Source organism: Gossypium raimondii, chromosome 9, assembly GCF_025698545.1.
Source record: "Gossypium raimondii isolate GPD5lz chromosome 9, ASM2569854v1, whole genome shotgun sequence".
In the NCBI taxonomy this organism is placed as follows: Eukaryota; Viridiplantae; Streptophyta; class Magnoliopsida; order Malvales; family Malvaceae; genus Gossypium; species Gossypium raimondii.
This window is the reverse complement of record NC_068573.1, coordinates 6,001,411-6,019,685: the sequence shown is the minus strand read 5'-3', so window position 1 is coordinate 6,019,685 and position 18,275 is coordinate 6,001,411.

The following is an 18,275-nucleotide window of genomic DNA, read 5'->3' as shown; positions in this document are numbered from 1 at the left end:
CATCAAACTTCACATCCTTACTTACCACAATTTTTTTTGTGGAGGGATCGAAGACTTTGTACCCCTTCTTTATGCTATTATAACCAACAAAGATCTTTGGTACAGACTTTCTTTCCAGTTTTATTGTCTTCTCAACTGGGATAAGTGTATAGCAGACATAACCAAACACCTTTAGGTGAGAAATAGTTGGCTTGTATCTAGACCAAGCTTCAAAAGGAGTCTTATCTTTGACTACCTTTGATGATAGTCTGTTGAGTAAGTACACTAAGGTGTTTACAGCCTCAACCCAAAAATTGCTTGGCAATTTGCTTTCAAACAGCAGGCATCTAACCATGTCAGTATTGTTCGATTCTTCTTTTGACAAACACCATTCTGCTGAGGTGTATAGATTATTGTCAACTGATGTTGAATTCCAACTTGCTTACATAGTTTCTAAAACCTTTCTGACAAATACTCAGTCCTATTGTCTGATCTCAAGGCCTTTAGCTTTCAACTTTCTTGATTCTTAGCTAAGGCTTTGAACTTGCTAAATACTTCAAGTATTTCTGATTTTTGTTTCAAAAAATTCACCCAGCAGAACCTTGTGCCATCATCTATAAACAGCACGAAGTACCTTCTGTCACTTAGAAAAGAGGTCTTCATTGGTCAAAAAGTGTCAGTAAGGACCAATTGAAGCTTGTCTTGAGCTCTCCATGCCTTGTTAACTGGAAATGGCAGTCTCACTTGCTTCCCAAGCTGACAAACCTCATAAACTCTATCCTTGATTTTAACCCTGGACATATCTTCAACCAGATCCAACTTGTTTAGTAAACCAAGTGACTTATAGTTAACATGGCCTAACCTTTTGTGCCATAAACAAGCCACATAAGCCAAACTAGCATAAGCCTTCATTCCTAACTGATTCATATGCAACATAAAACATCTTTCAGTCATAGTTACTGTCACTAGTTCTTGACCAATGAGTCCTTAATCACATAAGACTTATTATTAAAAGTAAGAGAGTAAACTTTCTCTATTAGCTGACCAACACTAAGCAAATTTTGGTCTATATTAGGTACAAATAGGACATCTGAAATTGTTTTGTTGCTTGAGTGTGTACTGATTACAACATTGCCTCTTCCTTTGGCCTTGATGAAGTTTCCATTCCCTATTTTTAGTTTAGAGACAACGCTGCTGTTAAGAACTCTGAATGACCTTTCATCAGATGCCATATGATAAGTGCAGCCACTATCTATCAACCAGTCCCTTCTGACCTTACTTGAGGTTACAAAATAGGATGTAGTGAAAAAAATGCTCCTTTTGTGCTTAAATGTCCCCAGTAGCTTGAGCTTGGTTTGTTGTTGTGGTTGTACCCTTCCTTTTTTTTTTCACAAACTTTTTCAATGTGACTAAACTACTTGCAACTCCTACACTGAATGTCAGGTCTGTACTAGCAATACCTCTCTAATTGTGTGGACTTCTTGCGTTGAATGCATGGTGGGAACCTTTTCATCCCAGTGTCCCTATTTGGTTTCTTCTTTTTATCAAGCCAATGTTTCTTTCCCTTGTAGTTCGAGCCTGGGCTTTTTATACTTATTTCTTGGAAGGCTCTTTTAGGATGCTCCTCCAGCCTGTTGGCCCTCTTTTGCTCTTGTACATAAAGATAATTTATCAACTCTGACAGTGAAATAGTTGATAAATCTCTCGAGTTCTCCAATGAGGAGATCTTTGACTCATATTTTTCAGGAAGGGTTTTGATGACCTTCTCAACAATTTTCCTGTCCTTGAAATCATCTCCAAGGAGTCTGATGTTGTTAACTGTGGCCATTATTCTATCATAGTAGTTCTTAATGGTTTTAGACTCTCTCATATTTAAACTTTCAAACTCCCTTCTCAGGTTGATCAATTTCTGTTGCCAAGTTTTATCAAACCCCATAAACTCTTCCTTCAGCCTCTCCCAAGCTTGTTTTGAAGTGTTACATGTCATTATCCAAGTGAAGATCACATCAGAAACTTTATTCTGCAAACATGACATTAATTTTTGTTTCTTAGCACAGTCTTCAATGTGTTGTCTGATTTGTGCTATAGTGGGGTTGGCTCTCAATGGAGGTGGTTCTGTGTTAGTTTCCACCATATTCCACAAGTCATGAGCTTGAAGGTAAGTCTTCATTTTCACTACCCATATGTGGTAGTTTTCACCAGCAAAGATAGGTGGTGGTAGTGATGAAAAACTCATGTTGCAGCAACAAAAACAACTTCAGTTTCTTCCTTTTCAAAATACTAAACAAAAGCAAACAACCAACAATAGAGGCCCTTAAAGATGACAGGCTCTCGATACCATTTGTTTGGGATATCAGCCAAAGCAAGAAAGAAAATGAAGCAAAGAGAAACATATACAAAAATGATCAAAAACTAAATTTCATTACTAATTTCATTAAGTCAAGTATATGAGTTACAAAGCAGTTACTTAATGTATAACTACTCCCACTAATTACATTGAGAAAATACATAACTTATCTTGCACCCAAAGTAAACCTAACTTATTAGCCAAAACATCATTCAGATAAGCAAACTAGTCTTAATGTTTCAAATGTACAAATTACAAAATGAACTAAGCTAGTTACATGTTAAACAAAACATAGCTGCTGCACTGGTTGAGCTTCAAAACTTCTCTATTGTTGTATTGTAGGCCAAAGTTCAGCAATGCTTCACTTTCGAGGTCTAGTTTGGGACCGAAAGAAGGTAAATGGGAATGTATTAGGAAGTCAAAAATTCCTCAACGTGTTAAAAACTTTCTTTGGTTGGTTCTTAAGGACTGCGAATCATGAAAGGGTGAGGTTTTAGCAACTGTTGATGTTGGTTGTGGTATTTGTAGGTTACAAATTGAGTCGTAGCTAAATGCCTGAGGGGTTGTGTTGTTGTGAAAGTTGTTTGGAATCTGGTAATGCCCTAATATCTCAAGAATCGATTCTTTTATTTGCCTTTAGAGCAATGAGTTCTATTAAATGTGTTGAACCAATTTTGTTTAAAGACTGATTTGGCAGAGTGGGTAGTATGTTTAGTATAATATGTTGAAAGTTGTGTGAAAAATGTAAAGTGGATGAGCTAGTAATACAATGTTGGGCATGGACTAAACATATCAAAAAGGGTTGGGAAGAAACATCTATAAAACAAACAACAAACTTTGGAGAATGATAAATGAATGGCGCCTCCAAGTAAATGAAATTATTTGTTAGAACATTTAAACATTGATGATAATTAAAACATATCAACTCTATTTCAATAATATGGAATACCCAAATACTTTATACTTCACGCAAACAATAAAGAATATATGGTGTAAATAAAGATACATATTCACAACTTTTGATATATAAAATAAATTTTTTTAATATATTATCAAATATTAAATAAATTTGTTGGTGTTGAAAATTGGCCAACCATGCTACTGTGATATTTTTGGTTGAAGTGCATTCAACTTGTAAATATGTTGTAGCATATATGCTTGTTGTAACAACAAGGTTTTTGTTTAATTACATTGTAATTAAACTTAGTTGAAAATGAACTAGCTGATGACAACTTGATACATTTAGGTGTTGAATGACTTAGTTACATTTTGTTTTCTATTAGTCTACTTTTGAGATTTATGCATTGAAGAGGGTTCTCAGGTATGTTAAAGGAACCCTAAGTTATGGAGTTGAATATGTGAAAGAAAAGGAGCTGAAGTTGACTTGTTTCACAAACAGTGATTGGGCTGGTTCTGTTGAAGATATGAAGAGCAATTTAGGGTATTTCTTCACTTTGGGATCAAGTGTATTCAGTTGGAGCTCAAGGAAGCAAGAAACTATTGCATAATTAACCACTGAAGCTAAGTACATCGTAGCAGTTGCAGCAGTAAGCTAAGCACTTTGGCTAAGAAAGTTGATGTCTGATTTAAATCTTGAGCAAGTGGAAGCAACAGAGATATATTGTGACAATCAATATGCTGTTGCAATTGCAAAGAACCCTGTCTTCTATGGCAAGACAAAACACTTCAAGATAAAATACCATTTTGTTAGAGATGTCGAGTGATCAAATGAAGTGAAGCTAGTTCATTGTAGTTTAGATGTTCAACTTGCTAGTATTCTCACAAAACCTTTTAAAATGTTGAGGTTCGAGAGGCTAAGGCATGATATTGGAGTTCGCAGCATTATGGTTAAGGAGGAGTGTTGTGAAATGGCCATTCATGCAGTGGCAAACTCAACCTGCAAAGCCACGAGCTCACTTGAAGTTGTGAGTTCAAACAATTCTGTGAGCTCTACACTTGCAAGCTCATTTAAAGTTGCAAGCTCATTGAAAGTTGCGAGCTCAACTCATGTTTGATGTTTTTAGGTACTAATTTACCTAATCAGTTTGTGTTGTAAGTTTTAACTTTACATTTTCAAGGTGGTTTAGTGGGATTTGTTGAGTATTTGTAACCACTTCACCTACATATATTGTAATTCATATGAAATGAAAGATGATGAGAATTTGATAGCAGTTAAAAAAATCTACTAAGTATTTCCTTTGTTTTTCTCTCTATTTTTATGTTCTCTCAACTTCTCAAAACACCAACAATTGGTAGAAGATCTCGACGGTAGGAAAATGTCCATAGTAGTTTGTAAAGGGGTGGCATTTATTTAACGACATCCTGAAATGAGAGAAAAAATTTGTAAGTTGAATTAAATATCCAAATTTAATAGTGTGATGGATAAAAAAAATAGCTTAGAAGTGTGTAGATTGAATAAGAAGTTTGTGTAAAGCAATGGAGATGAAGATTCAACTACAGAATGATCAATTGTTTTCTAAAATTTTTAATGGATACCTTTGGTTTGAAGATTTCTAGAGCAGATGGTCCGATGAAGGTAAATTTGTAACCATTCATTAACAAAATGCGTTTTTCTATAATAAAATAGAATAGTTTGGAAAAAGTTCAGTACATTCAACGTGCATAGCAATAAAATATTTATCATGTAAGCTAAGGAGATTTTATATTAAAAATTATAAAATTGGAAGTTTTAGTTTATAATAACATATCTCGGTCTAAATTTTACCCTAAGTAATCCCCAACTATATCATTATAATCTCATACACATATCTATCCCCACTAATCCCAAAACTTTTTTTTTCTTTCAAATGCCCCATCTCTTCAAAAACCAAAGCTCCAAAAACCCAAAAAATTTCCTCCTCAAAATTTTGATTAAAAACAATAGTATCAATTAAATTCTTATTATGTTCTAAAATGTTAACTCTTCAGTCCTCAGTCAACCATAGAGACAAACCACCACTTATCCCTTTAGGATCAACCTACCATCCGTCCTTAAATCTTAGTCTCTTCCTAACTCCTTAAGAACATGAATTGTCAAGACAGAGCCCAATCCCTGACAATACCATGCTAAAGCTCTTATTGAGAATGTGCCTTAGACTTGCTTAATAATAGGTCTGTAGACCAAGTCTTTAGAGATTTTTAAGTTCAATGTTTGTGGCATGATTTTAGGAGTAAGTTTAACAGGTTTATGTTATTTTTTTGCTTATATAATCTGAACAATACAACAGATTATAATGTGCTTTCAATATATCTTTCTTTCACATTTTCTATGTTTCATATTTTTTTGGTTAAAATACCAACAATTGGCATCAGAGCTCTTATCTTAAGGGATCTGTGAGATGAGAGAAACATATAAATTTTAGACATGGAAGCTGACACAATGTTGTTTTCTCATATTGTTCCATCAATTTTTTATGGTGATAACTATCAAGCTTGGGCTATTTGAATGACAACCTATCTTGATGCGACAGATCTTTGGGAAGTAGTAGAAGAAGACTACAATGTTCCGTCATTGCCAACCAATCCAACAATGAATCAACTACAAACTCACAAAGAGAAGAAGACAAGGAAATCCAAATCTAAAGCATGTCTTTTCCCTGTTGTTTCAAGCTAAATATTTACAAGAATTATGAATTTGGGGTCAATAAAAGAAATTTAGAACTACCTCGAGAAAGAATACTAGGGCAATGAAAGAACAAAAAAATATGTTGGTGCTCAATTTGATTACAGAGTTTGAAATGCTGAAAATGAAAGAAATAGAAATCACTAAAGACTATTCTAACAAGTTGGAGAGAATACTAAACAAGGTAAGATTGTTGGTTAAGGATTTTTCTGATGATTGAATAGTGCAAAAAATTCTTGTCACTTTACCTGAAAAATACGAGTCTAAATTTTCTTCATTAAAAGAATCTAAGGATTTGTCAAGTATATCCTTGGCAGAATTAGTGAATGCATTGCAGGCTCTAGAACAAAGGAGAAAGATGAGAAAAGAAGCATTAGTAGAGGGTGTTTTTAGGGTAAAGTTTGAAAATTCAGGAGGCAAAAACAAGAAAATTGAATAGAATACCAGCAACAATAACAACAACGAGACATATCCTCCATGTCTACACTGTAAGGAGACAAATCACTTGCCAAAGAAGTGTTGTTGGAGGCCTGATATCAATTGCAGAAAATGTGGTAGTATTGGGCACATAGAGTGGGTTTATAAGTCTCAACAACATGAAGAGGAAAAAGCATCTATTGAGCAATAAGAAGATGAGTTCCTTTTTATGGTTACATGTTTCTTTAGTGATTCTTGGTTGATCGATAGCGGCTGCACAAATCACATGACCAATGACCCAACAATATTTAAAGAACTTGATAAAATAATCATTTCCATAATAAAAGTTTAAAATTGTGAGTTTAATCCAATTAAGGGAAAAGGAACAGTGGCTATTGAAAGTTTAACAGGTTTGAAACACATAACTGATGTTCTATGTGTGTCTAACATTGACCAAAATCTTCTTAGTGTTAGGCAATTGATTGAAAAAGGTTTCAATGTCATATTTGAAGATAATGGTGCTTGATCAAAGACTCAAAAGGTAGAGATGTACTCAAAGTAAAAATGAAAGCAAAAAGCTTTGCTCTAAAGCTAAAGGAGGAGAAACCAAGAATGAAGCAATTGCTAGAGACTCCTCAGTACTTTGATGACAACATAGATGATTTTCCAATTTCTGACACAAGATCTTTTTCGAAAATTTCTGAAAGGTGCAATATTGATGTATTTGAGTTTGCTGAGTTTAAAGAAGCTGAGAAGGATGACAAGCGGATTGAAGCAATGAGAGAAAATCAGCTCGAGGCATTCAAGTCAAGGGACAGAAGGGGAAAGTTTGCATGTTGAACAAGGCCTCATATAGTTTTAAACAAACTTCTAGGGCTTGGTACAGTAGGATTGATGAATATCATTTGGAAGAACAGAAGATTAGTGAAATCAAGTTTGTTTTTTGCAAGATTGAAGATCAAATAGCAGATATGTTGACCAAGGCTCTTCCAAAATTTAGATTTAAAGTATTAAAAAACAAATTAGGCTTTTGCAATTACTAAGGCAAGGAGGAATGTTGAGAATGTGCCTTAGACTTGATTAATAATAGGTCTGTAGACCAAGTCTTTTAGGATTTTTAATTTTTAATTTTTTGTCACATGATTTTAGGAGTAAGTTTAACAAGTTTCTCTTATTTTTTTGCCTATATAATCTGAACAATAAAACAGAGCCCAATTTCTGACAGTTCCATGTTGAAGCCCTCATGGCTGCTTAGGAAGATATCAAGACCTAGGTATAATCCAAGGCAAAATTGAAAAAAAAAAAAAAGCCTAATCCTAATCAGATCTAGACTCGAAGAAAACCTAAACTGAGATCAAACTCGGACAAAACTCACGAAGAGGCCTAACCCCCAAGTTGAGAGAAAAACTCTACTACTAAGAGCGACTAGACTGTCTCCAACATCTTTAAATTAGCTGAATTTTTTAGAATTGGCCATAAAGCTTCAATCGTCTACATATATAATAGCTATGGCTTCCAATGTTTATACTATCATCGCTTAAAATTATTTTCATATCTATAGTTGTATCTTCTCCACCAACATTATTGCAATGCAAAAGCAATATGAGAAAATGAATGAATACCTGTCCCTTAAGACTAAACCAAAAGTAGTTGGACTAGAGACAATGATGTTCTGAGTTAATATTTCATGGAAAAAACTGGAAGACAATAGACTTTTCCAATCCCCTGTTTCAAGTTACATGATAATGATTTTTTTTTTGTCACTAAGAAAACAGATAGCTACTTTTATGTAAGAATGGTTCATTTCAAATCACTTTGTTTTTTAATGGTAGAATTTCTACTAAGACTATTTCATTAATTTTACTATAATTAGTAATATAAATCATTAAATAATAGTATATAGAAATAATTAAAGGAACTAATGTTTTTTTAAGAGGGATCAGTTTTGATTTTTTAGGATTGATTCTTTCAAACAATAATCAATCTTTACTGAGATAGATGGAAATATTATTTAAATGTTTTGCATGATCTAGAAGTAGATAAATTTGATCAATAAATAAAATTTCTAACTTCACCCTTACTTGCAGCTATATATTTATGAAAAAATGTTTCATTTAAATCACCAATTTATTTTTTAATGTTACAAAATAAATAATTTTTATAGGATTACCTCATAGAGGTATACATATATATATGTTCAGCCCTATCTTAAACCTTATCCAACACATGTGAAATCAATGATCTGAAGTTATAATAGTTTGGCTACAATTTCCACAGAAAAACAAACTTTATGAGAGCACATTTTCAAATATAAGTGATTACAGAAAAGAAGACTAACATTCTCATACAATCAATTGCACTGCATTTTCTACATTTAAATATAAAAAGTAACCTACCACGTCTGTTTTACTTCAAGGTTTGGTTAGTCGAATTCAGTGTTACATTCCGAAATAATATTATTGTATTTAAATTTTTAATATTTTGATTTTTTCGTAGTTTTACATTCTTAAATAATATCAAGGTATCGTAATATAATATATAATTTCATTTTAACTCATTTCTTATATTATATTGTATTACATAGTAATCTTAAATTTTAAACCAATTTACCTTTTATTTTTATTATTTTAATCAATTTAAGTTTTTTTCTCAAATAAAATTTAAGAAGAATTAAAATAATAATACAATTTTTCTTAACAGGAAAATAATAGATGTCATACATCAAAATGATAATTTTATATTTACTTTAATAATTTATTTATTTATTAGTATATTAATTAAGGTTGATTATTAGTATAAATTACCTTATGTTTGAGAGTAAAGGCTTAATAGCTATGACATTCTATGTTTACATTTGTATCCCTATAATATTCTATAATATTCTTTTTACCCTATATGATTTCCAGGACCATTGAAATTACTGGAGCAGCAAATAATGATTTAGGATCTCTTGTAGATGAGTAAAAAGCATTGATAGAAACTGGGTAGTGGAGTAACTATATAGCAAGAGAGCTGCCAACCATTGTAGATGTTACATTAATGTATTTTTCTTAGTTCATTTGATGTTGATATGATATTATTTATCTTATATATTATATCAATAAATATTTTAAAGATTATTAAATTATTAAAGAAACAAAATATCAAAATCAAATAAATTATAAAAGATTGATAATGTTTTTTTTTAAAATAGCATGAAGTACATATAGGTTGCCATACAAGTTGTTATGTTTAAAATTTTAATATTTTAGTTGGTATTTCCATTAAAAATCAATTCGACTCGTTTTGAAAGATTGATAGTTAAAAATTGAAGGTTAAATTTAGTTAAAAAACATAAAGACCAAACTGATAAAATATATAAATGTTAAGAGCTAAAATTATCATCATGCCTTATTTAAAATTTTTACAGGTCTATACATACTCAATTAGGAATGTCTTTACCTTTATCATCTCCACAATAATAATAATAATAATAAAACGAAGATATCAGACAGAGATTTGAGGAAGGAATAATTACACATACAACATAAAAAAAGTTTCTAATTTAAATAGAAGTGGATCATTTGAAAATTGAAAATGAAATTTGAAATTCACATCTGCAGTGAATTCAGTCTAAGGGTTATAATGTATGTATATATATTCCTCAGCAAAGGAAAACTATGTTCTGTCTACAACCGAGAATAACAAAGTCCAATGGACCCCTGCAATTGCAAATACACAAAAGTAACAGCCTGCAAACCTCAAGAACAGACACAAAAGCTCAAAACCAGAAAAGGTTACAAAATGACTTACGTAAATGATTACGAAAGTTTCCATGGAGTGGAATAAGTAAATAGAAAAACATCAGTTTTTCATCATAGTCACTTTGTTTGAAGCTTCAAAGAAGAAGTCCTTTAGAACGTCCATGTTGAAAGTTGTCAACAATGCAGCAGCAAGCAAATATCCATTGTGTATTTTGGTTATTGAGAAACTTTTGTAACATGTGACTTTTCTTAGTTTGATTGTTTTTTTTTTTTTTGCTAAGGATTAGTCAAGTACTTCTCTGATTTAGTAGCTTCTTAGGTTATAATTAAGCTGATTTTACAGCTTGGATACTAGCATAAGTTATGTTTGTTTTCTTCCAATGTAATAGACTTGTGTACATGCGATGTTGCTTATTCAAGTAATGATTTTTGTCAACTCTTTTCTCTCAACCAACATCCATTTTTGCTTCTGTTTTTCATCTTTCAAACACAAGTTTTGTTGTTTTTGATCTTTGGATGCTTATTTAAGTCAACAAATGGTATCAAAAGCCTGTCATCTTTGAGGCCCTTTTGCTGTGTGTTGTTCCTCGAGTGATTCGTGCTTGAAAGAAAAGAAACAGAAGCCTTTTTTGTTGGTTTGTTTAGTTGCTGCAAAAGAATGAGTTTCTCAACACCACCACCACCACTTGTTTTTGCTGGTGAAAACGACAACATATGGGCTGTGAAAATGAAAACATATCTACAAGCTCATGATTTGTGGAGTGTTGTTCAAGTTGACACAGAGCCACCACCTTTGAGAGCTAATCCAACCATAGCTCAAATTAGGCAACACAATAAGGACTGTGCCAAAAAGTATAAGGCTATGTCATGCCTTCAAAATGGAGTTTCAGATGTGATCTTCACAAGGATAATTGTTGTGCGGAAGCGTGTAAAAGAGTAAAATTATTGTACTAAAAAACCACACTAAGTTCAATTCCCAGGAAAGAGAGGTGGATCACAAAGATTGCTTAAGTACCAGGTCTTTCCTAGCCAGAATATCCCTTTATCGTAATTTAATAGCACAATAAATCACTACAATCACACTCACAATTCATGCAGAATAATACAATAAAGAACACAAGAATTTAACGAGGTTTAGCAAAATTTGCCTACGTCCTCGGGCACTACCAAATATATTTCACTCCAAAATACAAGTGAGAATTTACAAAGAGAAAGAGAGAAAACAATGCCTTAAGTAGAGAATGGAAAATTTGGGATGATTAAGAAGAGAAATGGTTAGGCCTATTTATAGTTGAGGTTTAGGGATCAAAGTTGCAATTATCTTATGCCAAATCTCAATCCCACTTTTGGTGCCTTAAATCTCAGATTCTGATACCCATATCTTTCTGATACCCATATCTTTCTAATACCCATATCTTTCTAATACCCATATCTTTGACTTTCTATAAATATGGATGATTTCCAATAATCTCCACCTTGAAGATTTGATTGGAATAATCTTATCTTCACACAATTCTCTCTGCCTTTGTCAACAACACTTGATAGTGCCTTCTTCAACTGTTAAACATGCCCTTTCATAAACTGATCAAATCGCTTGTACCACTGCCTCAATTGTTTCAATCCATAAAGCGACTTTGTCAGTTTACAAACCCAATTTTCTTTATCGGCAACCTTGAATTCATCTAGCTGAGTCATATAGATTTCCTCTTCCAAATCACCGTGTAAAAATGCGGTCTTCACATCGAGCTGAACTAGTTCAAGATCATATTACGCAACCAAGGCTAGCAAAATCCGAATAGACGAATGCTTTACAATTGGAGAAAACACTTCATTGTAGTCTATTCCTTCTTTCTGAGTGTAACCCTTTGCTACCAATCTAGCCTTGTATCGAACTTCATTTTTGCCAGGAAATCTTTCTTTCTTTGCATATACCCATTTGCATCCAATTTCCTTCTTTCCTTTGGGTAGTGTCACCAACTCCCAAGTCCTATTTTTATGAAGAGACTGCATTTCTTCTTTCATAGCTTGCTTCCACTTTACACCATCAGGGTTACTTCTTGCTTCTGTGTAAGTAGAAGGAATATCATCATCTGCAATTGGAAGTGCATAGGCCACCATATCATCAAAGCGAGCAGGCATACGAATCTCTCTTTTTGGCCTCCTATATGCAATTGAATCATGTTGCTGTAGAAGTTCTTGGGTCGAAACTTCTTCATCAATTTTTCCTTCAATATTAGCTGGATCATCATTAACCTTTTCAATCTCCACCTGCTGCAAAGTGCCATTGGTTTTGTTATCCTTTTGTGAATCATTGTTCTTCATCATGGTTGATTCATTAAAAGTCACATCTCTACTGAAAACAATCTTTCTTGTATCAGGACACCAGAGACGATATCCTTTTACTCCACCAGTTATACCCATGAATAATGCTTTCTTTGCTCTTGGGTCTAACTTAGATTCTTTTACATGATAATATGCAGTGGAACCAAAAACATGTAAAGAATCATAATCAGTAGAAGGTTTACCAGCCCACCTCTCCATAGGAGTTTTTCCATCTATTGCAGCTGATGGTAATCGGTTAATTAGATGGCACGCATATGTAACTGCCTCAGCCCAAAATTCCTTGCCCAATCCAACATTGGACAACATACATCGAACTTTCTCCAGTATAGTCCAATTCATACGTTCTGCCACCACATTCTGTTGTGGTGTATCTCGAACAGTGAAGTGTCGCACAATGCCCTAATCTTGACATACTTGTAGAAATGGATCATTCTTGTACTCAGTACCATTATCTGATCGAAGTCGTTTGACCTTTCGACCAGTCTGGGTCTCCACCATCTTCTTCCATTTCAGAAATACATCCAAAACTTTATTTTTTCTTTTCATCAGATACACCCATACTTTTCTTGAATAATCATCAACAAAAGTAACAAAATAGTGCATACCTCCCAAAGAAGCCACTTTAGTAGTTCCCCACACATCACTGTGAACGTAGTCCAGAATTCCTTTTGTATTGTGAATTGCTAAACCAAATTTTATCCCCGTCTGCTTGCCCAGAACACAATGTTCACAGAATTCCAATTTGCAAGAATTTACACCTTTCAACAAGCCTTGCTTCGCCAAACTCTGCAAAGCTTTTTCACCAGCATGTCCCAATCGCATATGCCATAACCTGGTAGCCTCTAAATCTGCATCTTTTGCAAAAGCTGTTGATGTTGATCCAATAACTGTACTTCCATTTAAATAGTATAGGTTGTTCCTTCTTGTGCCTTTCATCACCGTCAATACCCCAGCTACTACCTTTAGTAATCCATCTCTCAAAGTGATTGTGAGCCCTTTAGATTCTAGGACCCCTAATGAGATGAGATTTTTCTTCAAGCTAGGTATGTAGCGAACATCTGTCAAGACTTGAATTGAGCCGTCGTGATTCTTCAATTGGATTGTTCCTACTCCCATTGTCTTACAAGCGCTGTCATTGCCCATAAAAACAACTCCACCTTCTAGTTCTTTAAGACTAGAAAACCAGTCCTTATTAGGACACATATGGTAAGTATATCCCAAATCTAAAATCCACTCATCTGTATGACACGCCATTGCCATGCCAACCAAGCTAAAGTCTGACTCATCATCATGCTTAGCTACACAAGCATTAGAAATAACCTTGCCCTTTTGTAACTTAGGACAATTCTTTTTCCAATGCCCTTTCTCACGACAAAAAACACATTCATCTTTGGCAGGTCTCCTTTTGGACTTGCTCCTTTTACCAGATTTGTTGCTGTACGAACGACCTCTTACTGTTAAGACTTCTACAGTTGTATCTCTGTGATCTTTTTTATATTTCTTTCGAGTCTCAGATCTATACAATGCACTACAGACTGCATCAAATGTGATCGTATCCTTCCCATGAAGCAATGTGGTGGTAAGATGATCATATTCATCAGGAAGAGAATTCAACAACAGTAATGCCTTGTCTTCATCTTCAAATTTCTCATCCAAATTTGGCAAGTCTGCTAAAATTTTATTGAATGAGTTCACATGGTCATTCATCGACATACCGGGTGCATATGTGAATCGATAAAGTTTCTTTTTCATATAAAGCCTATTTTCAAGACTTTTTGTTAGAAACTTTTCTTCCAAAGTATCCCATAACTTCTTCACGATGTCTCCCTCATGATGTATACTTCGCTCTTTAGCCAAACATAGGCGAATTGTTCCACACCTTGCCTATTGATCTTAGCCCACTCCTTGTCATCCATCTTGTCGTTTTTTCTTCAAGGGCTATATCCACTCTTGCGACATAAGACATCCAAGATCTCACATTGCCACATACCAAAATTATTGGTACCATCAAATTTCTCTACTTCAAATTTTGCATTGGTCACAGTAGTCTTTGCTGATGACGATGCCTTTTCCATTTTTCTCCTCAATCCCAACTACAGTACGTGAACAGTGCCGTGAGCGATTGTATTCCCCAAGTACGAACCTGGCTCTGATACCAATTGTTGTGCGAAAGCGTGTAAAAGAGTAAAATTATTGTACTAAAAAACCACACTGAGTTCAATTCCCAGGAAAGAGAGGTGGATCGCAAGGATCGCTTAAGTACCAGGTCTTTCCTAGCCAGAATATCCCTTTATCGTAATTTAATAGCACAATAAATCACTACAATCACACTCACAATTCATGCAGAATAATACAATAAAGAACACAAGAATTTAACGAGGTTTAGCAAAATTTGCCTACGTCCTCGGGCACTACCAAATATATTTCACTCCAAAATACAAGTGAGAATTTACAAAGAGAAAGAGAGAAAACAATGCCTTAACTCAAGGAAGAGTTTCAAGGGTCAGAAAAAACCATACAACAACAGTTAATCAACCTAAAGAGGGACTTCGAGAATCTGAAGATGAAGGAGTCTAAAACCATCAAGTAGTATTCTAATAGGATTATGTCTACAATCAACAACATCAGGCTTCTTGGGGATGATTTCAGTGACAAAAGAATAGTTGAAAAGGTCATTACAACTCTTCCAGAGAAGTATGAGTAAAAAATTTCTTCCTTGGAGGACTCTGGGGACCTATGAGCTATATCCTTGACAAAGCTAATAAATGCTCTCTATGCACAAGAGTAGAGAAGAGCAAACATGATGGATGAGCATTCTGAAGGAGCCTTTCAGGCCAAAAGCAAATAAAGCTCAAGCTCGAGCTCAAGCTCAAGCTACAAGGGCAAGAAGCTTTGGTCAGAAAAGAAAGAAAAAAGAAAGAAGGATGCTGCTAAAAAGAAGTTTCCACCATGCACTCATTGTAAGAAGTCCACTCATTAAGAAAATTATTGTTGGTACAAGTCTGACATTCAATGTAAAAACTGCAAGCAACTTGGCCACATGGAAAAAGTTTGCAAAAACAAGGTAAAAACACAACCATAGCAGTAGAATCAAGCTTAAGCTGCTGAGGATGTTCAAGCTTAGGAGGAGCATGTTTTTACTGCTTCTTGTTTTGCAAGTTTGAGCAAATTTAGAAAGAATTGGTTGATTGACAGTGGCTACACTCATCACATGGCATCAGATAAACGCATGTTTAGGGAGTTAGACACCAGTTTTGTGTCTAAAGTTAAAATTGGGAATGGTAAGTGTATTGAGGCCAAAGGCAAAGGCAAGGTTGTGATCTGCACTCAATCAGGTAACAAAACAAGTTCAGAAGTTCTTGTTGTACCTGATATTGACAAGAATTTACTTAGTGTTGGTCAGTTGTTAGAGAAGAGTTACTCCCTTATTTTTGAAGAAAAAACTTGTGTGATTAAGGATCTTTTTGCTCAAGAGCTAATGACAGTAGCTATGCATGACAGATCATTCACTTTAGATGTGAATCAGTTAGAAGTAAAAGCATATACTACTCTGACTGATGAATCATGTTTGTGGCACAAGAGGCTGGGGCATGTGAACTATAAGTCACTTAGTTTACTTCATAAGATAAGCCTAGTTGAAGACATGTCCAAGATTGAGCCTAAAACTTTTGTATGTGAAGTCTGTCAGCTTGGCAAGTAGACCAAATTACCTTTTCCTGTTAACAAAGCTTTGAGAGCTCAAGAGAGGATCTAACTGGTCCATACTGATATTTGTGGACCCATGAAGACCTCTTATTTGAATGACAACATATATTTTGTGTTGTTCATTGATGATTGCACTAGATTCTGTTGGGTGAGTTTTTTGAAACAAAAGTCAGATGTGGTTGATTTCTTCTGCAAGTTTAAGGTCTTAGCTGAGAATCAAGCAAGTTGCAAGCTGAAGGTATTGAGGTTAGATAATGGGACTGAATATGTGTCTCAAAAGTTTCAGAAGGTCTGTGATGAAGCTGGAATTCAGCATCAATTAACTACCATCTACACACTGCAGCAGAATGGTGTTTGTGAGAGAAAGAATAGAATTGTTCTCAATATGGCCAAATGTTTTCTGTTTGAAGGGAAAATGTTTTCATCTTATCAAGTGAGAGAGCTGCTGCATAGATGGCTAATTTCTAACAAAGTTTTAAGAATGAGACAAAAATATTATCAGAAATACGATACAAGAACATAGTGAAGCTTCATGGATTTTGTCTCCATAAACGATGGAGCTTATTTTGTGTCTTCTTACTAAACACTAAAGCAATGGAGTTGGATTGGATTGAAAGAGTAAATATAATCAAAGATATAGCATGTACTTTTATCTTATCTGCATCATGATTGCCACCCTCCAATTGTTCATTGAGACATATCAAACAATAACATATTATTAACCTCCAATCTTGAGGCTTGAATCTCGGATTTTGGCACAGCTACACTCATTGATCCTGAATTATCCAATCAAACAATGCTTGTTGGAACCTACGGATATATTGCGCCAGATCAAGTTTCCCAACTTTGAGTTTGTCTTCGTTTGGTTATTCTACTATTTTATCTTCTTTGGGTTGTAAGTATGCCTTATAGGTATTGAAAATTAGATCCTGATTCTTAAACCATAATGGTTAAAGATTAGCAAGAGTTTAAGGATATTTTGTCATGATTATCAAGTACTAAAGTTCTTTTGTTGTTTTAACAACTATATATTAATTGCGTTTCTTATTTGTTAAATTCAGAACTTGCTTATACTATGGTTGTAACTGAAAAATGTGATGTTTATAGCTTTGGAGTATTGGCACTTGAAACGCTAATGGGAAAGCATCCTTGTGAACTCTTGGTATCACTATCGGCATTGTCTTCCAAGAATATAATGTTAGTGATATTTTAGATCCACGCTCATTGCTTCCAAGTGATCGAAGAAGTGCGAAGGATATTGTTTTTGCTGCAACAATAGCCTCTGCTTACTTAAGGTCGAACCCAAAGTTCCGACAAACAATGAAGTGTGTGTCTCAAGAGTTTCTTTCCCGAAAAATATCAGTAGTAGATCGTCTCCAAGCTATATCTCTACTGCAACTCAACGACCGTGATCTGTAGATGGATGATGAAGCCAAAATTCAATCTCAAAATTCAGGGGAAATTGTTGAACTCCATGCCAGTTTTTCAACTTGATTTTCTTGTCTAGCATTATTTAAACAATGCATGGCATCTTTGTGTTATTTGATCTCTTCACTTTCTAATAATTCTATCATTATAATTTTGAATACTGCCCTTTGTGTTTGGTTTTTGCAGATCTATTATTATCAATAATCCTAGTGATTTAGAAACCATGTCTTTTTAATCAGTACTCTTACAAAAGTTCATCGGGGACTACCAACCATGCTCTGAAATAAAAACAGTTTTAATTTAGTATTTTTTAACCTTTGATTAAATAGAAAATCATAATTTTAGAAATTTAGAAAATTAATAATTTAATTTAATTTAAATATTTGTAATACAATTTTTTTAATTTTAGTCCTTCAAATTTTATAACCTTATCTCGACCAGTTAAACAAAATTTCTGGCTTAACTCTTACTTGCTTGATATATTTATGTAAAAAATATGTTTTAATTAGCCAATCTTTTATTTTCTTAATAGAACAAAATAAATAATTTCTATAGGATTACCTCATAGAGATACACATACATATGTCTTAAACCTTATCAAATATATGTGAGATAGTTTGGCTACAATTTCCAGGGGAAAAACAAACTTTATGAGAGCACATTTTCAAATATAAGTGATTCCTGAAAAGAA